The sequence below is a fragment of the Leucoraja erinacea genome, chromosome 6, assembly GCF_028641065.1.
Source record: "Leucoraja erinacea ecotype New England chromosome 6, Leri_hhj_1, whole genome shotgun sequence".
Classification (NCBI taxonomy): Eukaryota; Metazoa; Chordata; class Chondrichthyes; order Rajiformes; family Rajidae; genus Leucoraja; species Leucoraja erinaceus.
In genome coordinates this window covers 33,442,838-33,463,580 of record NC_073382.1, presented here as the reverse complement: position 1 = coordinate 33,463,580, position 20,743 = coordinate 33,442,838, and positions in this window count along the sequence as shown.

Sequence of the window (20,743 nt, the reverse complement as noted above, 5' to 3'; positions counted from 1 at the left end):
TGTTGATTAGTCAATGAAGGTAAGCATGAAGGTACAGCAGGCAGTGAAGAACGTGAATGGCATGTTGGCCTTCATAAAAAGAGGAGGAGTATAGGAGCAAAGTGGTCCTTCTGCAGTTGTATAGGGCCCTAGTGCCACACCTGGAGTAATGTGTGCAGTTTTGTTCCCTTAATTTGAGGAAGGACATTATTGTTATTGAGGGAGTGCAGCGCAGGTTTACAAGGTTAAATCTCGGAATGGCGGGACTGTCATATGCTGAGGGAATGGAGCAACTGGTCTTGTACACTCTGGAAATTAGAAGGATGAGAGGGTTTCTTATTGAAACATATAAGATTATTAAGGGTTTGGACATGCTAGAGGCAGGAAACATGCTCCCGATGTTGGGGGAGTCCAGAACCAGGGGCCACTGTTTAAGAATAAGGGGTAAGCCATTTAGAACGGAGATGATGAAAAAAAATTTCACACAGAGAGTTGTGAGTCTGTGGAATTCTCTGCCTCAGAGGGCAGTGGAGGCCGGTTCTCTGTATACTTTCAAGAGAGAGCTAGATAGGACTCTTAAAGATAGCAGAGTCAGGGGATATGGGGAGAAGGCAGGAACGGGGTACTGATTGGTGATGATCAGCCATGATCACATTGAATGGCGGTGCTGGCTCGTAGGGCCGAACGGCCTACTCCTGCACGTATTGTCTATTGTCTATTGGAACGATGTCAGCACAGCATGATGAACGTTCGGAAATATGGCAATGCTTCTCTCTTCTTTACAATCACTTGAAATCTGAACTGGAGCAAATTCCGACAGCACCTCTTTCTGAATCAGCAGCCATGTGATAGACCAGACTTGATTGCAAAAATATTCGATCTAAAAAGAATGCTATTCATCAAGTACCTCACTGGACCAGATGGCCTCTTTGGGAACTGTATAGCTTTTGTCTCAACTGTGGGATATCAGAAGATAGGATTGCCTCATTTGCACTGTCTGCTGTGGCTTGACAAAGCGAGTAAGCCAAGACCACAAGATTTTGACAGATTTGTGCAAGCTGAAATACCAGACCCGCAAGTAGATCCTGAGCTGCATGGATTGGTACTGAAGCACATGATTCATGGACCATACTGCGACAACACCTCTCCATGTTGGAAGAATGGAAGTTGCAGTGAGAGATTCCCAAAGCCATTTATCGAGAGGATGAGGTGTGGAGATGATCCAAATCCTCTGTACAGGAGAAAGTCTCCAGACCAGGGGTGCCTGCCAAAAGTTTGTCTGTTTTTTTGTATATTATTAAGTTTTTACTATGTGGTAAAAGTCTGTGTAAATGTTCTCCGGTTTGTTTTATGTGGGGTGAGTGGGAGGTGGTCGGGGGAATATTTTTTTCAGTTTATTACCTTGCCGGAGATGCAATTGTTTTACGGGTCGCATCTCCGGTCTCACTGCGGCCTACCATCGATGGAGCTGGAGGCCTCCTGGGGCTGACATTGTGCCCCAGCGCTGGGCATGGACTTAACATCAGAGCCGATCCCTTGCCTGGGATCGCTCCAGCCTGCAGACTTATCATCAAGGGCTTGCAGTCTCCGGAGAGGCTAGTCGGGAGCTCCAACGGCGCAGATGCTTGACCAGCCCCGAAGCGGGGTCCGATCGCCGGCGCGGGGGAGCTGACATCCCCTTGATCCAGGAGCTGATTGCCCAGATGCGGAGGGCCCGACCGCTGGCTACGGGAGTCAAGATCGTCCCGTCAACAGAAGGCTCGAGGCCCCCGACCACAGGAGAGCATGGAAGGGAAGAGATTTTAACTTTGTTTCGCCTTCCATCACAGTGAGGAATGTGGAGGAGTCACTGTGGTGATGTTCATGTTAACATTTATTTTGTGTGTTCTGTTGCTTTTTATTTGTATGACTGTCTTGGTAAATGAAATTCCTCATATGTTGCAAAACATACTTGGCCAACAATGTATTATTGTGACTGATTGTGATTTCAGGGACATGCCAGATACGAACCATTTCTTCTGATTGGGTGGTGCGCCAACATGCTCGACTATTAAAGTTGTTCAAATGTCATATCATCTTGAAGGGGAGTGATCAACCATTTTTGTAGTTAACAGAGCTGATGAAATTACACAGTACTTGACTGGCAGATACATTGGTCCATCGGAAGCAATGGGATCAATCCTTGGATTTCCAATTCATGACAGAGGCCCCGCTGTCATTTGACTCCAGGTACATCTACCACAAGAATAAAAAGTCTTTATCAGAGTCTATGCTGTTCAGCAGGTGGACAATAATGATATGGCGAGAATGACTGAATTCATGGAATTGTGTTCCTGAGATCGATTTGCAAGAACACTGTACTACGCTGATGTACACCGATTTTACTCATGGAACATTAGGAAATGGAAAAGAAGGATGGTTGAGAACAGAGTAGAAGATTTTCCCAGTATTTTTTAAGCCAACGTTTTGGAATGAGTGTATACCGTTTCTCCAAGATGTGGTGACCTCTGATACTTGAGACTGCTTCTCCATCACGTCAAAGAGCCAGTATCCTTCGATTCATTGAAGACACATGATGGAGATATTCTTCCTTCCTTCAAAGACGTCTGCAGAGAAAGAGGTCTGTTGCAAACTGACGACCTTTGGCAACAAACAATGGAATATGCTGAGAGGACAAGGCTCTCCAGTGCAATGAGTGATTTGTTTGTTGTTTGGCTAACGAATACTGACATGAACAATCCCTGACAATTATGGGATCGCTTCAAGAATTCAATGTCCAAAGATTACCTTCAAAGAGAATGGAGAACAATCAGTGATCGAAATATCATGATTGATGAGAGGCATCATGATCAAGCTCTGTTGAATATTCAAGACAAGCTGGAGAATTACAACAAAACACTTTTGTTGTAATACTTTTATTTGCCACGATCAAGAAATGGAAGAATGAACCTTGATGGTGGCAATCCAGAATTGCTGCATGAATTGCAATACAATAGACCTGAACAACAGCAATTTGTTAAAGAGAAGGAGCCTCTGCTGAATGCTGAGCAGAGTGTATGATCAGTTGTGCAACTGCTTGGAAAGGAATATTCCTTATATGTTTTTTATTGATTCACCTGCAGGAACAGGAAAGACATTTCTCACCAATTTGATCCTCTCCAAAGTTAGAGGTAAAGGTGATGTTACTTTTGCTGTAGCATCCTCTGGGATAGTAGTTACTTTAATCCCTTGTGGAAGAATTGCACATTCTTAATTTAAGATACGCATCCAAGTAACCGTGAATACATTGTGCAACATTGAGAAGAACTCTAACACGGCGGATTTGATCAGGAATGAAACTCATTGTTTGGGATGAGTGCCCGATGATTAGGAGGGAGAGCTTTGAAGCAGTGGACAGAACTCTTCGAGATGTGTGTGACAGGAATGAGCCTTTTGGCGGAATTCTTACCATTTGTTGTGGCGATTTTCGACAACTTCGTCCTGTAGTGAAATAGGAAAATGATGCCTATGTTGAAAATTCCTGCATCAAAAAATCCTACTTGTGGAGAATTTTCACCAAATTTCAATCTGGAAGCAATGGTCACAGTTTCATAGTTTCACAATGAGTGTTCAGCTGGTGAGTATCGGGTAGAGAAGAGATTGTTTTATTTGGGAAGTAATGTAATTTTGGAAGATAGGCACAAAGTGCTAGAGTAACTCATTTGGTCAGGCAGCATCTCCGGAGATAAAAGATGAGTCCTTGAGGAGATTCACAGTGGAGCATGTGACATGTGTAGAAAGGAAATGCAAATGCTGGTTTATGCCGAAGATAGGCACAAAGTGCTGGAGAATCAGGCAGCATCTCTGGAGGAAAAGGATGGGTGACGTTTCCGATTCAATTCAATTCAATTCAATTCAACTTTAATGTCATCGCACAAATGCAAGTATCAGTACAACAAAATGCAGTTTTGCGTCAGTCCGTAGTAGTTGTACATAAAGAAAACAAAACAAAAAAAAATAAATTAAATAAAATAAAATAAAAAAAATTTAAAAAAAAATAGAAAGAGGGAAGATACAGAATAATCAGGAAATACTGAATAATTAAACAATGCGGACGGAGGGACCAGAGAAATCTATCGTCGGGACTCCGAGTTCAGCAATGTGATTGTGTTGTTGTAGAAGCTGTTCCTCATCCTACTAGTACGTGGCCTGAGGCTCCTGTACCGCCTCCCTGATGGGAGGAGGGCAAACAGTCCATGGTTGGGGTGTGAGGGGTCTTTGATGATCTTCCCAGCCCGTCTCAGACACCGTTTTCGGTGGAGGGCATCCATGGCAGGGAGCGGGGCACCGATGATGTGCTTCTTTAGGCTGTTGCTCCCTTACTCCAGCATCTTTAGTATAAACCAGCATGTGCAGTTCCTTTCTACACTTTTTGTTTGCTCCACTGCGAAATCTCCTCAATATATTTTTGGAATTCTCTACCCAAGAAGGCTAATGGAACCAACTCATTGGGAATATTCAGCACAAAAAGCTCAATTGATTTTGGGAATAAAGAGAGTAAGGAATCCGGGACTTAGATTAGTTAAGTGTCAAAGCTCAGTCACGATCCAGTTAATTGGAAAAGAAGCTTGAAGGGGACTAATGGTTTACTCTCAAATTTATTTCAATGTCATTAATATGTATGCATTCAAAAAAGAAAATAGCTCACCCATGCATGTGTGAATCATGAAAGAAATTGCCTAGTTGACATTCTACAATGGCATATTTGATTTGTTTAAATGTTATACATTTTTTTGAAGTGTAGCTCTGAATAAAGCAGAACTGCAGAACTTCAATTTTATGAACAAAATAAGAGAATATTTTATCGCCCCTTTGGTTCCTCCAATCATCTGCTTGCTGCCCACCCCATATAACCCTTGTTTGCTCTGACTCATTCTTGAATACAGTTCATGATTCAGTTTCCACAGCTCTCACATTGACTTCCAAAGATAAATAGCAATTTGACGGAAGAAATTCCCCTTCATGTCGGTTTTAAAGGTTAACCCATTATTCTGACATGATGCTCTCTAGTTTTAAACTCCCTCAGCAGGAAATATATCTGCACAACTTCTACCCTGACAAGATTCATCAAAATCTTACTAATTGCAATTAAAACCCCTAGAAATCTTACAAAAACTCAAGAAAGTAAAGGCTCAATCTATTCAATCTTCGCTTTCGACATTTTTACATTACATTTGCCTTTCTAAGGGAAGTCTAAAGAAGGGTCTCGACCCGAAATACCACCATTCCTTTTCTCCAGAGATGTTGCCTGTCCCGCTATGATACTCCAGCTTTTTGTGCCTTTCTAATTGCTTGTTTCAGGTGATGGATAGACATACTGTCTTGCCCTTTTATCACATGGCAGATACTTTCCATCCAAGTGAAAAGTTAATTGTCCCTGGATCAGGTCTAAACTGTCACCTATTTATTAGCCAATACCCCTGCATAAATTGTGGGTATTTCAGCAAATGTATGCTTTACAATTGCTTGACTGTAGAGTCGGAAATTGTTGGAGAAATAATTAAAGTGTCCATTTTGGAACTGGCTGGAGAATCTCCTGAAAATTATGTGGACAAATGAAAACATTCAGTGTGGAACTGACAATATTTTCTAATATGATCTTAATTAATCATGACAGAAAGTGTTCAATAATCATCCATGATATTATTTTCTCATTTCTCTCCTACCTTGAGGAGTCACTATTTTGTTTGTAGCTGTTAAATAGTGAAACTTTCCAACACAATGGTCAACAAAATAGAGAGAGTACAGAGGAGATTTACTAGAATGTTGCCTGGGTTTCAACAACTAAGTTACAGAGATAGGTTGAATAAGTTAGGTCTTTATTCTCTGGAGCGCAGAAGGTTAAGGGGGGACCTGATAGAGGTCTTTAAAATGATGAGAGGGATAGACAGAGTTGATGTGGACAAGCTTTTCCCTTTGAGAATAGGGAAGATTCAAACAAGAGGACATGACTTCAGAATTAAGGAACAGAAGTTTAGGGGTAATATGAGGGGGAACTTCTTTACGCAGAGAGTGGTGGCGGTGTGGAATGAGCTCCCAGTGGAAGTGGTGGAGGCAGGTTCATTGGTATCATTTAAAAATAAATTGGATAGGCATATGGATGAGAAGGGAATGGAGGGTTATGGTACGAGTGCAGGCAGGTGGGACTAAGGGAAAAAAAATTTGTTCGGCATGGACTTGTAGGGCCGAGATGGCCTGTTTCCGTGCTGTAATTGTTATATGGTTATATGGTTATATGATTATTTCTTCCAACCTGACAAACAATGGTGAAAAAATGTCTTATTATTCTGAAATCAATATGCAAAAGTAAGCAGACCTTGTAATGAAAGGAAGATTTTATTTCATATGCTTATTATTCGCAATAAAATGTGAAGTGTACCATACTTATGTAACTGTTCTGGATTCTGAGAATAAAGACATGAGATTGAAATTAGTCATACTCAAAATATCAAACTCCTATAAGGTAAAAATGAAGAGTAAAAGATGATGACTGAAGAAAGGAGAAAAAACATATGACCATGAGTATTAACCTATAACATTCATAGAAAAAATAAGGTGTTTACAAAACAAGGGAAGAAACTGTTTTTTTTAATCCTATCTATGGTTTATTGGCAATATGCTGAAATAAACTTAGCTGGACAGGTACACAAGAAATACAGCAAAAAATATCCCGGAAAACTCTACACTACAAAATACCTAAATAAAATAAAATAACAACAATAAAGTGGCATATGGAGAATTAACGTCATCAAAGTCCAACATGGTGTGTTCCCAGTCACCATCTTGTTAATAATGCTGATACAAAGCTTCAAAAACTCTCCATGACAAAAGTAATATTTGATTTACAGAAGATGTTAACAGTGTGATAATGTTATCATAACCTCACTATAGAGATAAAGCAGAAGTCCCTTTGCCCAGCCTGAACACCTATTGGATATGCAGGATATGTATTGGATATGCAGGTAATTTGATAGGTATCAGGCACAGTTGTAAAAAGTTACTGGGTAGGTTAAATGCACACCTGTGTGGTAGCATGATTGTGATTTCGAGGAGAAACATGACAGTTTGCCTTTCACTACCTGTTATATGCAATCTTTAATAATGAAGTAGATGATTTCCAAGAAAATCTTTATTTTTGAAAATAAGTTTTTCTGTTCAGCCATGGTTCAGTGGGTCTCACAAAAATCTCCTTGTTTGATTGCAGCCTCTCTCTGTTCACCCATATTACTGCCCATGGATTCCCTCTTCCTTATTATGCATTCCCCCAAACATTCATCAGCCAACCGCAAGTTTCATAACAAGAGGATTTCAGTTTTGGAGTAAAAAGGTTCTTCTGCAGTTGTATGGGGCTCTGGTGAGACCACATCTGGAGTATTGTGTACAGTTTTGGTCTTCTAATTTGAGGAAGGACATCCTTGTGATTGAAGCAGTGCAGCGTAGGTTCACGAGATTGATCCCTGGGATGGCGGGACACATATGAGGAAAGACTGAAAAGACTAGGCTTGTGTTCACTGGAGTTTAGAAGGATGAGGGGGCATCTTATAGAAACATATAAAATAGTAAGATTAAATGAGAACTTACCAGTTTGAAGTTTGATCTGTATTTTATGAGGAGTTACGATGAGGGATTACTTGAAGAACCCGTCCAGTACGCATGCGCGGCATACTTCAAAGCAGCGGTGTGGAATCACAGATACACACAGTTATTGAAGTAAACATAGTAAAGATAAGGAGACATCAGTTTATGAATTTGACCCATATTAATGAGGGTAGGAGCGGAGGGCACGTAATCCATCATCGTACCTCCTCATAAATACAGATCAAACTTCAAACTGGTAAGTTCTCGTTTAATCTTACTATTTTACTTCGGAGACACGTGAGTGATTCCGTGAAGATTTCAAAGCTCTGTGATTTCAAACCATGTAACAGTTATTACTACATCACTGCCAAAGTCTTTGAGGGAGGAAGTGTGTTATCGTAATCAACCAATGAATCTGTTTGTAGAAAAACACAATGGTATTTTTTTACAATAACAATGAAGAAATTTAAAATGCTCCCCTGGGCTTAATTTAAATATTTGCAGACTGGAATCTTTCCTGCAAATAAAACAGGTTTTGTCAACAGCTTATAATAAATTTTTCTGAACGTTTTATCACCACCATCCTGTTGTAGCCAGGATGTGGTTTATAGGCACGTCCATTCTTTTTGCCGTTGACATGGAAGCTTGTCCTGTGGAATGAACTTTGTACATGTTAGTTTTATCCCAGCAGCTTTAGTACCTGCTTGAGCCATCCCGAAATGGCTCGTTACCCGACCACAAGGTTTTTTGTGACTGACCCACAAGGCTTTTCATCTCCCTCGAATATTTAGGTTGTGTCTATGTAGGATAATAGGGTCATGGCACATTACCGTGTTTCTGGCGGGTAAGCCCGGATTCCATGACTGGATTAGGTGTTCCTGGTCTGCTCTGTTTGACCATTCCCTGGACAACGATAGAGATCTGGTCTGGAGCTGTGAGCATGGTGTCCAGTTGCAATATGAGTAGTGATTGGACCCTCTGTGCAGCTACAAGTGCCATCAACATGTGTGTTTAGAGCATAGATGGTTCAGGTTGAGGGATCTGGCTGGTGGGCATCCCCTGAGGTATGGCAGGACCACACTGACATCCCATATATGGGTGTACCTGGTCTAGGGGTTTAGAGTTGTAATACCCTTCATAGATTTACCACCAGCCAGTGGGACCCCATGGCCTGTTGTCCTGGAGCTGGTTTTGAAAAGACAGGCAGGGCAATTCTAGCTGTGTTGATGGTACTGTAGCCGAATCCTTCATCATGGTGAAGGTTCACCAGGAATTCCAGTACGTAGTAACTGTAGCGGTTGAGTAGGTGGTCCCTGTATCCAAGGAGTATCTTTCAAGTTGTAGCGGGAGCGCCTGACTCCCGCCTGCCGCTGTTGCCTGCTGAAACGTAATGCGTACTGGACGTGTTCTTCACGGAATCACTCACGGGACTCCGAAGTAAAATTATAACAGGACTGGACAAACAAGATGCATGAAAAATGTTCCCAACGTTGGGCGTGTCCAGAACCAGGGGCCACAGTCGGAGAATAAAGGGGAGGTCATTTAAGACTGAGGTGAGAAAAAACTTTTTAACCCAGAGAGTTGTGAATTTATGGAATTCCCTGCCACAGAGGGCAATGGAGGCCAAATCACCAGATGGATTTAAGAGAGAGTTAGATAGAGCTCTAGGGGCTAGTGGAGTCAAGGGATATGGGGAGAAGGCAGGCATGGATTATTGATCGGGGACAATCAGCCATGATCACAATGAATGGAGGTGCTGGCTCAAAATGCCGAATAGCCTCCTCCTGCACATATTTTCTATGTTTCTATGTATAAGTCAACGAGTAAACAGGGGAACATATTTTGAATAAAAATAAAGATAAAAGTGCTGAAGTAACTCAGGCAGTATCACTAAAGAACATGAATGTGATATTTCAGGTCAGGACCATTCTTCACAGACAGTCTGAAAACGGGAGAACGCTGGAAGAGATGTGGGGATAAGACAAAACCTGACAAGTGATAGGTGGATAGAGGTGAGTGGGAGGTTTAATTGGCTAATTGTTGGGCAAAGGCCAGAGATGAAAAGACATAAAGAGTAAAATAAGGAAAGAAGAGGTGCAAATTGTGAAGCCAGATGAACGAATATAGGTGGAAGGGGCTGAGAAATATGAGATGCATGTGGCCTTACTCTGGCAATGTACGATGCCCAGAACAGAAAGATCAAAAGAAGGGGTGTTAAAATGATTAGCAACCTGAAGATCAAGCAGGCCTTGGCAGACTGAGCGCAAGTGTTTGGCGAAAGTTTGCAGAGTCTATATTGGTCTCATCGATGTAATGGGGGCCCCATTGGGAACACCAAATGTAATAGGGGAGGATAAAGTTAGTGCATGTGAATTTCTGTCTATCTGGAAGGACTGCTGGGGTCTCTGGATGGAAGTAAGGGAGAAGGTATAGAGACAGGTGTTACATTTCCTGCAGTTGCAGGGAATAATACTTATGGAGTGGATAGTTTTTGGATGAAAGGAAGAATAAACCAATGAGTAACAGAAGGAGTGGTCTCTGCAGAAGGCAGAAAGGGATGGGGATAGGAAGATATTACTGCTGGTGAGATCACAATGAAGGTGGCAGAAATGTCGGAGAATGATGTGTTAAATGTGGAGGCTGCTGGGGTAAAAGACGACAAGGGAAACTCTATGCTTGTTCTGTCTGGGGAGGAATGATATTTAGAGCAGAACTATGGGGCGCAGAGGAGTGGGTAGGGGTTCCATCTATGACAGCAGGGCAGAAACCACATTTATTAAAGAAAGACATCTCAGATGTCCTAGAATGAAAAACGTCATCTTAAGAGCAGACGCTGTGGTGACGATGAAATTGAATGGAGGATATTGTCTTTACAAAAGTCAGGGTGGGAGGAGGTGTTCAGATAACTGTGCGAGTTGGTGGGCTTGTACTAGATGTCAGTTGATAGTCTGTTCCCTGCCATGGAGACAGAGAGATCAAGAAAGGGGACAGAGGTGTCACGAGTTTGTCCTAGTGAATTTGAGGGCAGGATGGCATTTGGTGGTAAAGTTAATGAAAGCAGCAAATACTGCACGGGTGCATGAGGCGTCCTTAATGCAGTCATGGAGGTAGAAGAGAAAGAGTTGGAGGAAGGTGCCAGCGAAACCAGGACTATTTGACATAACCAACTGTAATGCCACCCAGGCAACACAATCCTAGAGGTTTTGACGGTTACTAATTGGTTTCGGAATCAGAGACAACACAAACAAGGTAATAATCAGTGCAAGGTTTATTGTGGACCAAACATCTATATTTAACAACTGATACTTAACAACTAATACCTAACAACTTATACTTAATAACCCCCAGTCAGTGCCAGGTGGCTCCACCACACCACTGCTTGCAGTTCCCCCTTGACATGTATTACAGGCATTTTTATACCTAAAAGCCTGAGGATCTATCCTACACTAAAAACAACAGTCGAAACTATTTTTTCAAAGCAGTGATTCTCTTTTGTTACATAAACAAGTTATTTATCATAACAGGCATGAAGCTAGTCTCTATCTATGGGAAGAAAAAAAGTTTATCTTGGTTAACCCGAATGTGGCATTATGATATGGTCTTTCTAAGTTAGCCTAATAAATCTTCCAAAATATCTCAATTTTACTTCGGAGTCACGTGAGTGACTACGTGAAGAACCCCGCCAGGACGCATGCGTGTCATATCGCTACACGCATTGCAACCAGTCACAGCAGGGGGAACGATGTTCCCCTTAGCGGCAGAATTTGAAAGCCAGGAACAGCAGGTAAGGAGACTCTGCGTTCCTTCCACTTACCTTACAGGTGGAGGCATGGACCAGATCCACGAAGGCTGCGAAAAAGCTGGCGGGGGAGAACCGTGGAGTTGTGGGCAGCCAGCAGCAGCAGCCAATGGCACGCCAATCTCCCGTAATGGGAACAGCTGTGCCCAACTTCGCTCCTGCACCGGCCACGGCCGGGCGGTAGAGCGAAGCAAAAAACTAACAGAGTCGTTGACTCCGATGAGTCCGACTCTGAATAGCCACGAGCGGCCAGTGCCCGTGAGCATTGGGGCCGGTTGGAGCGGCTTCAGGAGCAGCCGCGAGCGGCCAGTGCCCGTGAGCATTGGAGCCGGTTGGAGCGGCTGGGAGCAGGGAACTAGAGCAGCCGCGAGCGGCCAGTGTCCGTGAGCATTAGAGACTGTTGGAGCGGCTGCAGGAACTGGAGCAGCCGCGAGCGGCCAGTGCCCATGAGCATTGGAGCCGGTTGGAGCGGCTTGAGGACAGGAGCAGCCGCGAGTAGCGAGTGCCCGAGAGCATTGGAGCCGGTTGGAGCAGCTTGAGGACAGGAGCAGCCACGAGTGGCCAGTGCCCGAGAGCAGTGGAGCCAGTTGGAGCGGCTGTTGGAGCAAATACTCCAAAGTGACAGGCTCCGGGAGATGGAGATTAGTCACAGTGGGCAGCTAGTAAGTCCTACAGCAGTACCTCTTGTAAGGCTGCAAAGTGTTTCTCCCTCATCAGAGGGGAGTACAGGGGATCAATTCTGGGCTGACCCTGAAGAGAGGTGCAGAACATACCCCTAGTGCACATGGGGTGAAAGAAAACCTGTTGGATATGGTGTCCCAGTTTATTCAACCCGACCAAACTGGCCAAAACCTGGAACATAAAATAGCTGCAAGTATCGACTACTTGTCATTCAACCAGATATAAAGACAGGCATTATTGGACACCATAGCAAGACACTTACCACCAGGGAACTGCAAAACACTGAATGTACCCAGTGTCAACCAGTGTATTTGAAAACATGTCGGAGTCTCAATCAGAGCCAGGGACTTGAAACTACAGAAAGTTCTGAAAGTCCTAACGCGGGAATTACGGTTTTCGCCCGCACAATAAACGAAAAAGACATGACACAAGATCACCAGGCATTATTTTGCAACTACCAATATGAGTAAACAGCATTAGGAAGAGTGCCATCCAACCGGCTTTAGACCCTAATTTGCAGGCCTATGCAAACCTGGAACCTCCAAACTACCAATATTACTATTTGGAGGCAACTTATCAAAACAGGTAAAAGAACTTGACGAAGAGGGTAAAACCCTGGGGCTCATTAAAGCAACGTCTAAAAACTACTTTGGCCAGAAACAGCACCCCCAAGCACTACCAGTCGGTCAAGACAAACTGGTGAAAGCTCGAAGGCCAGGAACACTCAACATCGGTCTTTTTTAGGCCATGGCCCGCACCCGCCTTCCTGGGGAATGCGCTAACCCTCAACACCGACCCAACTACAGACCCAGACACCGGCGCCTCAACGTCCACAGAAGATGCCGTAAAAGTAACAAACCTACCAATAGTAACCATGGGGGTAGGTGGGTCTGGTTCCTTTCGAGGTTGGTGGGAGATTACAATTCTATCTGGATGCATGGAATAAATTAACTACCGATACTTATATTTTCAGAAGTATAGTGTTATACCATAGAATTTATACAAAAACATAGCCCTCCAGTTCAGCATGTACCGAACCGAATGTTCGTGCTTACAGGCAAAGAAAAATCAAAAGTGCATGCTGAACTACAGTGGCCTTATAAAAAGGAGTAATGGAGGAAACCCAACACGAATCACAGGAATTTGTGCCCAAAATCTTTATCATAAACAATGTGGTTGCCGCATCATCATAGATTTGACTAATTTGAATACTTTCGTACTATATTTAGAATAAAGCCCTAACTTGTTCAACCTTTCTAAGTTACAGAGAAAGATAGCGGTTTTTAAAATGATGAGAGGGATAGACAGAGTTGACATGGAAAAGCTTTTCCCACTGAGAGTAGGGAAGATTCAAACAAGGGGACATGACTGGAGAATTAAGGGACTGAAGTTTAGGGGTAACATGAGGGGGAACTTCTTTACTCAGAGAGTGGTGGCTGTGTGGAATGAGAATCCAGTGAAGGTGGTGGAGGCAGGTCCGTTTTTATCATTTACAAATAAATTGGATAGTTATATGGACGGGAAGGGAATGGAAGGTTATCGTCTGAGCGCAGGTGTATGGGACTAGGGGAGAATACGTGTTCGGCACGGACTAGAAGGGTCGAGATGGCCTGTTTCCGTGCTGTAATTGTTATATGGTTTATATGGTTTATATATTCATTACTAGATGGAAACCTTTGTTACTACTATGCAATTGATTTCCTAAGGTTACTACATGGCAAACATCGATTTAAAAGATGCTTACCATACAGTACCCATTAGAGGTGACCACAGATGTTATTTAACACATTGGATCATCTGGGGTTCATCCTTAACTAAGTTCACATGTCAGTGACTTTGCCGAAAGAAAAGGTTACAGCCTTAATGGAGGCTTGCAGCAAAATCATTGACATCACAAAACCATCCATCAGACTGGTAGCAAGAATAATTGGTAATAGCGGCTGCGTTTCCAGACACACAAATCGGACATTTACATTATCAAAAATTACAGAGGGCAAAATACGAACACTCAAAAATTATGGTTGTCATTTTGACAGACCACTGAAGCAACCAACAGAGGCCATAATGGAACTAAAATGGTGGAAAGATAACATTAGGCATTGTTCCAATCCAAACATTATCAGCAACCCGTCTATGGCACTACAAACTGATGCCAGTGCACTTGGTTGGGGTGCTACCAATTCCATCTCCAGCTGTGGGGGAAGATCGAATGCACAGGAGGCATCATTATTATAAACACTGGGCATAAACTACCTGGGAATGTTAAGTGCATTCCATGGCCTTAAGTCATATTGTTCTGGGTTATATCACCAGCATGTTAGACTACATATTGACAACACCACCGTGGTAGCATATATCAACCATATGGGCGGAAACAAATCGACATCATGTGACAATCTGGCCAACAGAATTTGCCAATAGTGTATCCAGAGAGATTTTGGATATCAGCTACCTACTTACCAGGTAAACTAAATTTAGTGGCAGACACCAGGTCACGCAAATTCAATGAAAACACCAGATATCGACCTATTCGCATCCAGGCTCACACCAGTTATCGAATTATGTTCATGGGAACCAGAATCTTGGGCAAGTCAAGTCAAGTCAAGTTTATTTGTCACATACACATACGAGATGTGCAGTGAAATGAAAATGGCAATGCTCGTGGACTTTTGTGCAAAAGACAAACAACCAAACAACCAAACAAACTATAAACACAATCATAACACACATATTCTTTTACATAATAAATAATGGAAGGAAAAACGTTCAGTAGAGTTAGTCCCTGGTGAGATAGGCGTTTACAGTCCGAATGGCCTCTGGGAAGAAACTCCTTCTCAACCTCTCCGTTCTCACCGCATGGCAACGGAGGCGTTTGCCTGACCGTAGCAGCTGGAACAGTCCGTTGCAAGGGTGGAAGGGGTCTCTCATGATATTGTTGGCTCTGGAGTTGCACCTCCTGATGTATAGTTCCTGCAGGGGGGCAAGTGAAGTTCCCATAGTGCGTTCGGCCGAACACACTACTCTCTCTAGAGCCTTCTTGTCCTTGGCAGAGCAATTCCCAAACCAGATGGTAATGTTCCCAGACAAGTCCCTCCGCAACTCCCTTGTCAATTCTTCCCTTCCCTCCCGCACCACCCCCTCCACGGGTACTTTCCGTTGCAACCGCAAGAAATGCAACACCTGTCCCTTCACTTCCCCCCTCGACTCCATTCAAGGACCCAAGCAATCGTTCCAGGTGCGACAAAGGTTCACCTGCATCTCCTCCAACCTCATCTACTGCATCCGCTGCTCTAGATGTCAGCTGATTTACATCGGGGAGACTATGCGGAGGTTGGGCGATCATTTCGCCGAGCACCTCCGCTCAGTCCGCAATAACCTACCTGACCTCCCGATGGCTCAGCACTTCAACTCCCCCTCCCATTCCCAATCCGACCTCTGTGTCCTGGGTCTCCTCCATTGGCAACAGCGGAAATTGGAGGAACAGCACCTCATATTCCGCCTGGGGACATTGCGTCCGGATGGCATTAACATTGAATTCTCCCAATTTTGCTAGCCCTTGCTGTCTCCTCCCCTTCCTTAAACCTCTAGCTGTCTCCTCCCACCCTCCCATCTGCCCGCCCTCGGGCTCCTCCTCCTCCCCTTTTCCTTCTTTCTCCCCCCCACCCCCCATCAGTCTGAAGAAGGGTTTTGGCCCGAAACGTCGCCTATTTCCTTCGCTCCATAGATGCTGCTGCACCCGCTGAGTTTCTCCAGCAATTTTGTGTACCTTCTATGTTCCCGGACATGATGCTTTCCACCGCCGCTGCGTAGAAGCACTGGAGGATCCTCGGAGACACTCTGAATTTCCTCAATTGCCTGAGGTGGTAAAGGCGCTGCCTTGCCTTACTCACGAGTGCTGAGGCATGTGATGCCCTTGTCATTTCCTCGGAGATGTGGACTCCCAGATATTTAAAACAGTTCACCCTATCCACAGGATCCCATTTAGCCTCAATGGAGTGTTCGTCCTCGGATGATGTGCCCTCCTAAAGTCCACGATCAGCTCCTTCGTTTTTTTGATGTTCAAGAGGAGGCTGTTATCCTGGCACCAGAGTGCTAGACCAGCCACCTCCTCCCGGTAGGCCTTCTCGTCGTTGTCTGAGATCAGGCCCACCACCACAGTGTCATCAGCAAACTTAATTAATGAGTTGGAGCTGAACCTAGCCGCACAGTCATGTGTGTACAGGGAGTACATTAGGGGACTGAGGACGCAACCCTGGGGCGATCCTGTGAGGAACTTTGATGTATTCCCTCCCATCTTGACTACCTGGGGCCTGGCGGTGAGAAAGTCCAGGACCCAGGCACACAGGGAGGTTTGAGCCCCAATTCCATTAGCTTCCCGGCCAGTCTGGTGGGGACTATCGTTTTGAAGGCTGAACTGTGGTCTATGAACAGCATCCTCACGTAGCCCCCCTTCTGGCTGTCCAGATGGGAGAGAGTGGTGTGCAAGACCTGGGAGACCGCATCGTCCGTGGATCTGTTCGGACGGTATGCGAACTGCAAAGGGTCCATGTTCTGAGGGAGGAAGGCGCAGATGTGTTTCTTCACCAGCCTCTCAAAGCATTTCATGACTACCGAGGTAAGGGCCACCGGACGGTAGTCATTCAGACAGGCTGGGGAGGCATTTTTTGGTACCGGTACAATGATGGATTTTTTGAAGCAGGCACGGACCACGGACTTGTCCAGGGAGAGGTTGAATAATGTAGTGAGCACTGGAGCTAGCTGCGTAGCACAGGACTTGAGTACTCGCCCCGAGATGCCATCGGGGCCTGCAGCTTTTCTCGTGTTCACCTGTGTCAGAGGCCTCCTCACATCATGCTTGGACAGCGAGAATGTGTGCACATTCCTCTCTTCAGCTTCGGTAGCCAGCCCGCTGCCGGTATTGTCGATAGTCGGCTGAACTGGAGTGGTGTTGCCCCTCTCGAAACGAGGGTAAAAGGAGTTCAGGTCATCAGCTAGGGAGGTGCCGGCACTTGCGGATGAGGGAGGGGTGCTCCGGTAGTTGGTTACAATCCGTAGCCCCTGCCACAGGCTTCTGGTGTCCTGCTGCTCCATCTGTAACTCCATCTTGTCTCTGTACCTTCTCTTTGCGTCCTACACCGCACTTCGCAGTCGGTAGGACTCTGCCTTGTAGACGTCCATGTTTCCTGATGCCAGGCCCGAGTTGTAGGCAGTGGTGCGAGCATTCAGGGCCACACGAACAGACCTGTCTACCCAGTGTTTTTGGTTCGGAAAGGTGCTTACCCTTACCCTGGGGACGATGTTGTCGGTTACTGTTGCGATGAAGTCTGTGACTGCTTCCGCAAACTCACTGACGTCACTGGAAATCAGCGAGGTCAGCCATGTTTCAGTCAGGCAGAGGATGTTGCAGTCCCTTATGTCCCGCTGGAATCTGACCCTCGCCCTGAGGTCATCCAGCTTGTTTTCCAGGGACTGGACATTCGCCAGAAGAATGCTGGGCAGAGGTGGATGAAAGGCTTGGGCATTAAGCCTATTCCGAATACCCCCCCCCCCCCCCCCCCCCCTGCTTCCCTCAATGTTTTCTCCGGGTTCCCATTGTTGTTGCAGCACTTCTGCTGATCTCTGCTGGCCACGCTGGATCAGTAAGTAAAGAGTTTAAAAAGTCTCCGTTTGCCCTGGAGTTTAGATTTAAGAGGGTTTCCCTGTCATACTTTGTTAGTACTAGGGAGTTAGAACTTAGAAATAAGTTAAAAAGGAACATAAAAGTTAAAAACACACACAATTTTCGCGGAGCTGCCACAACGGCGACTGGACAGGGCCGCGCCATTTTTTTTTTTTTTCCCCCCCATTTTTTTTGCAGCGGCAACAGATACATTTTCGCTGCATTGGGGGATATTGTTTATTCACGCATTCCCTCCTTTCTGCCTCATCAGTCGGGTATTAAGGAAAATACAGCAAGACTTCGCGTCTGGTATTTTGATAGCACCCAATTGGCCTACTCAACCATGGATCCCGGTGATACTCGACATGGTATTAGAACCATGCATCACCATCCATCATAGACCTAATTTAGTGGTTCTTCCCGCAACAAGGGGTAGTTACCCATGTCATAATTATATAAACCTATTAATTTGTAGAGTTTGAAAGCACCTCTACTACACCTGGGACTGACAGACCGAACAGTGGATATTATTTCAGCGGCCCACAGACAGTCCACCAAAAAACAGTACTTGGTGTCATCAATAAAAGGGGAAAGTACTGTTACAACAACAACATCACCCACAGATCTATGAACATCCTGTCTGTTCTGGGATTCCTGGCTAGCTTCCATTACGATGAGAGGCTCAGTCATAGTGCCATCAACTGCGCCAGAAGTGCTCTGTCAACATAGCTGTGGCAAGGAACAGAGCGGCATTCTGTTGGGACACACCCTGGTAACCAAACTCATGAGGGGCATTTTTAATGTTAATCCCCCAAAAACCAGGTACTCCCAAATATGGGATGAGAGCATTGTACTGACCATGATAAGAAACTGGTCTCCCGCTACAGCTCTGTCCCTACAGAAACTGACTATGAAAACAGTCATGCAGATGGCCTTGGTCACGGCACAAAGGGTCCAGTCGCTACAGAAACTAAGGCTGGACAACATGACTATTTCATCTGGAAATTTAACTTTTCACATCAATGAAAGTCAAACAGAACAGACAGGGGTCAGCAGGCCTAAAAACAGAATTCAGGGCCTACCCGACAGATGATCGTCTCTGTATTGTAACACACTTACTATTATATATGGAGTATACTAAGATCATCAGAGGCAAAGAAATGTCACTTTTATTCAGCTACAAACAGCCACTCAAAAAAGTGACAGTCAAGACCATCTCGAGATGGTTAAAACTGGTCCTAATAAAGACTGGAGTAGACACTAGCATTTTTAAATCTCACCCCACCAGGGCTGCAGCTACATCGGCAGCTATGAAGTTGGATGTTCCTATGGACCAAATCCTCAAGACAGCAGGATGATCAATGGAGAAGACTTTCCAACGATTTTATAACAAACCATTGAACCTGGAACATTTGCAGAAACAATTTTAAGTTCTGTAATATAATTTTACCCCATAAATAGGGGCTATAATTTGATGTTAATATATTTATTGTTGGGTTTTCAATATCGTATTGATGTCTAATGATGTTAACACTATTCTCCCCATAATCAAGGCAGATGTGATGCATGGACTCGTTTCCACGGCATGAAATCACAGAGCTTTAAAATCTTCACGTAGTCACTCACGTGACGCCGAAGTAAAATAGTAAGATTAAACGAGAACTTACCAGTTTGAAGTTTGATTGTTATTTTATGAGGAGTAACGTTGAGGGATTACGTGCCCTCCGCTCCCACCCTTGATCATATACTCAACTGGTATCTCTTCTCTAATCTTACTATGTTTAGTCATTACAGTTATCTGTGATTTCACACCGCTGCTTTGAAGAATGACACGCATGCGTCCTGGCTGGGTTCTTCACGTAATCCCTCAACGGTTACTCCTCATGAAACAACAATCAAACTTCAAACTGGTAAGCGCGTTTAATCTTACTATTTTCTTCTATGAAACATAGAAACATAGAAAATAGGTGCAGGAGTAGGCTGATTTTGGATGATCAGCCATGATCACATTGAATGGCGGTGCTGGCTCGAAGCGCCAAATGTCCTACTCCTGCACTTATTGTCTATTGTCTATTGATATAATTGCGTCTGTATACCTTTCCCAAATGCCTGTTTATCAGGATCTGAATAATCATCCCCTTCCCCATATATCCCAGTCGCCAGTGCCTCCTTCCGCAAGCTCTGTATCCCCTCCTCCACCATACCCCACTACCTAGGATGATGGTTATCGCAATCTAATGGGATTTTTGTTTGACTGCTTTCTGTACCCTCTCGACCAAATACTGTAGGCATTTTGCACAACAGGCTTCCTAAAATGTAAGTTAATATTGTGATGGCTACTCACATTCCCCAAACACCCCACCTCTTGGTCAGAGAGGTAAACAAGGCCCCCGCCAATGTCCCATAGTCTCAACAGCCAAGTGGAGGGAGAATCTCCTGGCTTCTGATGGAACTGATCAGCCTTTGCCAGCAATTCCTTCAGTGAGCAGGTACTATATTCTTCCCATCTCCTATCTCCCACTGCTCGGAGCCTACGTCACTGGGTATTTCCCTGGTGTTACATTCCTAGCTTGGACCACAGTATATGGGACAGAGGGCCAGTCTGCAGTCTGGTCTTGAGATCCCGACAAGCATCATCATTGTGTCAAATATTCCTGTCCCATGTGTTGGGATCCCACCCCTTCCTTAACATAGGCCAGACCTTTATAGGGCCCGGTCTCCAATACTTTTTATGTGCGACCTTCTCACGGTGGATCTGTGTCAACTTACACGCCATTTCTTCTGGTGTAATCTCGCTTGATCTTGTACTATTTCTGTTACTTCACCCAGTCATACACAGCTCTGCTTTGATTCCTCCAGTTCCCTTCTTAAGTTATCTATTTTTTTCTTTCTCATCTTCTCGCTGCTGAATTACCTTGGCAAACAATCACATACTTTCCTCTTTACTCCCTTTTTCCTTTGATAGTCTGTTTCCCGGAGTATGTGTGCTAGCTTAAATCCCATGCTTT